Genomic DNA, 6,000 nt, shown 5'->3' on the forward strand with positions numbered 1-6,000 from the left:
TTTTGGTTCTGTTGTTGTGGCAGTTTTTGTGTCGTGAAAGTGTCAACTTGTCTCCATCTCTCTGTCGACATGTTTTTTCTGATCCAAACTATCTGCATTTTCCTAGTATATTATCCTGTATACACGTGTCAATTTTAGTTTTGTTGTTGTAACAATTTTGGTTTAGTGAAAGTGTCAACTTGTTATCAACAAACTTTCTTTCCCTTTTGCTTTTTGTAGATAAAAAAATGGTCATCTGTAGATGGGTCTGATCTTAATATTGAACTGATAGATGTTAATTTCCTAGATGAGATGCAAGATGATGTTGTTGTTGTTTGCTTGATCAATATGTCACAAGATGATCCTGTTGCCAACAACTCAAACGGTTGCAGATGATGTAGAGGATGGGGTTGAGGTTTGTCAACACCACAAGAGCCCTACGTTGGCATGCCATTTAGCACCCCGCAAGGTGCTAGGGATTACTATATGCCCGACATGCTGGTTTTTCCATCAGAATTGACACCTCCCGTGAATCCAAAAAAGGCAATGACAAGAGGAAAGTTATTTTTGTGTGCCAAAAAGCTGGTGTCAATAAGAAGAAAAAACTTGATGAGGATGGGCCAATAACTGAGGAGAAGATGGTGAGGCAAAGGCGCAGAGATTATGTTGATAGGATTCGCTGCCATGCATGCACGATTGTGAGGAAAACAACCCCGTCTCAATGGGAGGTTGTCCACATTGAGCGTGAGCACAATCATGAGTGTGTGAAGAAGTTCTCTCTTACAAAGTACATGAACTCCCATAGAGAGATACCTGCTGAAGAGAAAGAGTTCATAAAGTTTCTTCATGGGTGTTGCATAACCACGACACATACTTACCAAATAATGGCTGAGCTTTATGGTGGTATTGAAAAATGTCCATACACTGAAGGTGATGCTAAAAATTTGTGAGTGCAGTACCGTGCTGAGTATCAAGGGAAGGACATGAAGGCAACCCTTGATCACTTTGAGGAGCTGAAGAAGGAAGATCCTGATTTCATTTACAGTTATACTGTTGATGAATTTGATAGGGTTGAGAATCTATTTTAGGTCAATGGTGTAGCGAGGAAATCATATGAGCTCTATGGTGATTGTTTATCTTTTGACACAACTTACTTGACTAATATTTATAATATGCCTTGTGCTCCTTTCATAGGTAAAGAAAATCTAATTAGTATTTTGTGCAAAGTTCGTTTCCCCCCTTATATCAATTTATGTGTTATTCTGTAGCAACTTGTGTTTAACTTTTTGTAGCAACTTATTTTATTTCTGTTGTGCAACTTTGATAGGTATGCTCCCTGGATGGAAGGCCTCACTCATGAACCTTGCTGGTCGTGCAGTGCTGGTCCGTTTTGTTCTCACGGCCATCCCCATCTACCTTTTGATAGCGCTCAAAGTCCCCAAATGATTTATCCGTGCCATAGACAAAATTAGGAGAGATTTTCTCTGGAAAGGATGGAAGGAAGTGAATGGTGGCTGCTGTTTAGTAGCTTGGGAAAAGGTCATGAGGCCTTCTGATCTCGGAGGACTAGGTATTCACAATTTGGAGGTCATAGGCTGGGTGCTTCAAATGCGCTGGCTTTGGTTTGAAAAAAACGAAACGTGATCGCCCGTGGGCTGGACTGGAGCTACCAGTATACTCAAACACCTCTGCTTTGTTTGCTATTTCAGTTTACTACTGTGGGAGATGGGAAGAACACTTTAGTTTGGTCGGACAGATGGCTATTTGGCAAAATCCTAGTGGATCTAGCACCAAATGTTCTCAAGACAGTTCCACTTCGGGTACGAAAAAAACGAACAGTGGCCGAAGCTCTGATAGACCATACTTGGGTTTCTGACATAAGGGCTGCTTTGACTTGGCATGGCCTCATGGAATATCTCGAGCTTTGGGACGCGCTTTCAGAGTTTCATCTCAAAAATTCAGATGGCATACATCTATGGAAGTTTGAAAGGTCAGGTTTTTTTTCTTCAAGATCAGCCTACAGAGCTTTCTTTGTCGGAGCCGTGCAGTTTGAGCCTTGGAAAAGATTGTGGAAGGCTTGGGCTCCTAACATATGCAAGATCTTTTTGTGGGTTGCTATCCGCAATCGTTGTTGGACAGCTGATCGATTACAAAGAAGGGGACTTCCGCACCCAGTTCACTGCCCCCTTTGCGACTAAGAGGATGAAACCGCCCAACATCTGCACACCTCTTGTGTCTTCGCCCGGCAACTATGGTTCCACATCTTGCAGCCTTTGAACCTAACTAGTTTGGTGCCTACTCGCCGAACTCTATCCTTTGCAGATTGGTGGACGAAATCAGCAAGGAAAGTACAAAAGCAACACAGAAAGGGCTTCAACTCTCTTGTCATTCTTGGTGCATGGATCCTCTAGAAACACAGGAATGCATGTGTGTTTGATGGATCTGCTCCAAGCATCCCGACTGCTCTACAGGCCTTCAAAGATGAATCTCATTTGTGTGTAGTAGGAGGAGCTAAAGGTCTTAATGATCTGTGGCTGAAAAATACTACCTAGGTGTGTTTTAGTGTGATCCTTTGATGCCTGCTCAGGTCCTTTCTTTTGCTTTTATGTAACAATCATCTCTAGGAAAAACTTATTCTCCTCTCATCACTCTGATCCAACGTGGTGAGCTGGACTTGAAATTGGATCACTCTCTTCTTAGTACAATGATACGCAGCTCTCCTGCGTATTCGAGAAAAAAACTTTGATAGGTATTGATAGAAATGGTATAACTATACAACTTGGTTGTGGCTTCATGAGGAATGAAAAGATAGAAGATTTTGTGTGGTTGTTTACTGATTTTAAGAAGGCTATGGATAACAAGGATCCTGCTAATATTATCACAGATCGGGACTTGGCAATCCATAGGAACTGTAGGTTGCACATCATGGAGAATGCTCAGAAGAGATTGGGGGCTTTCTTAGATGGTAAAGCGGGCTTAGCTGACGATTTCAATGATTGTGTTGACAACAGCTTCTCAATTGTAGAGTTTTAATCCAAATGGCAGGCCATGCTGGATAAACATGAGATCAATGAAGATGAAAGATTCCAGTATTTATATGAAATGAGAAAATGCTGGGTTCCAGCTTACTTCATGAATAACTTCTTTCTCTTCTTGCAAACAACTGCGTGAAGTGAAGGGTTCAATGCTATTCTAAAGCGCTATGTGAACCCAATGAATTCAATATTGAACTTTGTTCACCAATACAAGAAAATAAAAGACAGGATTTTTAGCAAGCAGACAATGCATGAGGCTAATACAACAATCAAGGTTCAGCACTATTTGACGGGCCACCCCATGGAAAGACAAATGAAAAGAATGTACACAAGGAAGTTGTTCAATGTGTTCCAAGATGAGTTGCAGCTGAGTTGAAGTTACTATATTGTTCGTGTTGAAGGTGACAACATAATTGATGTTGTTCCATATAGGCATTGTCCCAATCACTTACATGGGGAAAAGAACATTCAGGGCGACATCAAACATCGCGGATGGTTTGTATGGCTGTGATTGTTGCAAGTTTCAAAGGGACGGGGTTCTCTGTTGTCATGTTCTAAAGGTGTTTGATGCACCTGATGTCCGTGAGGTGCCAGGTCATTACATTTTGCTTAGGTGGTCAGCTGAGAAGGTGGATGATGCTGAGAATGTGGAAGTTCCTGGTGAGCCACTGCAAGCCACACATATTTCAACCCAGGGAAGGCATGCTGTTCATGACCATACAATTTGCATTAACTTTGCCAAGATTGCAAGACCTTTCATGGTTGAGGATGAAATTCACAACATTGTTTTGAAGCATGTAGCTGCGATGCAAGCTGAGCTTAATGTACAAGGAAATGGAGGGGTATCAAGTTCTGCTTCACAAATGCAAGGCAAAGTTGTGCAGAATCAAACCATGTCTCGTGGAGGTTAGTGTGGCAGTAAGACCTCGAAGAAAAAAGCAAGCACTGTTGCTACAGGCACTGTTTACACAACTCCTGCTCTCCAATCAGGTATCCTTAAAAAAACAATTCGACTGTACTTTGAAGAAATTTGAGAGTTTGTTGTTTGTTTTGATTGTACTTTCTATTTTTCGTCATGTGCTGACTTAGGAGTTAAGGATCAAACTATTACGAAAAGGCAAGGACGACCAAGCTCAAAGAGAATAAAGAATCCGCTAGGTCTAAAACCACCAGAAAAATTCCATGTGGCTATTGTGGTTCTACTGAACATAATACAACAAATTATGATGAGGCCAACTCATTTTTGCTAGTTAGAGATGAGTTTCCGAAGACTCCTAAATTCATTTAGTAATTTGAACCACATGGCAATTTTTGTGAAAACTAATACAATTATGAATAAGGTTATGCATAACTTGTTTGTCGACCAATATGGTGACTTCGAATAGTGGAGGAACATTTCTCTTGGTTTCTTTGACAGTGATAGAACATGTGCTTCACAAATTGAAAGTGGAGGTTACATTTGCTATTTGTTTCTGGATTAGGGAAATAGATGCATGCTCTGTGTGGTTGATGTTCACTTGGTTTTTTTACAGTTCATAAATATAATTCTGGTTTATTCTTAATTTTGGTCTAGGTCTTAAATATGATGCTTGCTGCTTTTCTGTATTTGACATAGATTATTACAAATACGATTCTTTGGTATGTATGGTTGGTGTTAACTTAGTTTTACGGTGGTTGCTTTTATGCATTATTGGACTATATTATAAATATGATGTTGTGCTATGTATTGTTGATATTTACTTAGTTTTTGGGTGGTTACTTTTGTGCATTACTGGAATAGCGATGGGTTCATGTTCCGTATGGCTCTTAGGTTTAGTGCAGTTTGTAACTATGATGCTGGTTTATTTGTATACTTCCAAAAAGCGATACTTGTTGTTTTTATATATAGTGGAGTTCATAAATGTGATCTTCTAATACAAATTTTTTCCTATATATATTATAGGGGATAAGGTTCTGAATAGCCGGCTATAGCTACCGCTATAGCCTGCTATAGCCTTTGGGAGAGGAGAAAGCTAGGACATCCGTCTCTTAGCTCTTAAAGACTAAGTCTGTTGATAGCTGGTTATATCCCGCTAAATTAAGGGTTATTTAGCCAGCTAAATCATATAATTAGTCTTTATTTATTGTTAGTTTAGTATTGAACTTTGTCATTTACAAAAATTTAGTATTTTGTCAACGATGTAACTAGCGAATGAAGCCCAAGACGTACTTCAGTATATGAAATTTTCTTGATTTCATATTTATATGTAGAATTACTCAGAGATTTATGCGTGATGTTGAAGTAGAAATGTATAATTGTGAGAAACTCCTAGAAGATTAGAGAGCATGCATGAATCATGGTCACCATGCTTCTTGATAAAATATGGAATACCCTAGAAATTAGATATTTGTATGATTAGATAAGTACGAAGAAATTCTAGAGTTAGATATTTGTAAAGAAGTGTGCAGAAGATGGACACATGGAAAAATCATATGAGCTATGGAGTCCTATAAATAGGGTATTGTCCTCACCTACCATAGCATAAGAGGTCTCAAGTAGGAGATGGCAAGGTTGCAGTGTCATGGTAAGCTAGCCACATAAAGAGTGCATAAGTGTGTTGTACTAAATGGTGAATAAAGAGTTGAGTTGGTCTCAACCGTCAAATGGGTTAGCTGGGCTATAGCCCGCTATTGCCTTTCTTAGCTTCTACAAACACCAAATGCTAAATGTCTTAGTTTGCTATTTTAAACACTGGTACGGGATCATATGGAATTAAATAATTTCATATTGAACTATTAAACACTAGCTGAATTTCTCAGGGGTGAGCCTGTATTTACCAAGGTTCAAGGTTCCATCTGATCGATTGATAGCTCGTGTTAATGTTAAGAAGCCGTATATGACATCTGAATAAGAACGCATCTGGATTAGGTCTGGTTATATCTTACCCCATCTCTGCCACTTACAAAAAATGTCTCTATTGAATCCATTCAGGAATGAAAATATTGG

This window comes from Panicum virgatum, chromosome 4N, assembly GCF_016808335.1.
Source record: "Panicum virgatum strain AP13 chromosome 4N, P.virgatum_v5, whole genome shotgun sequence".
NCBI lineage: Eukaryota > Viridiplantae > Streptophyta > Magnoliopsida > Poales > Poaceae > Panicum > Panicum virgatum.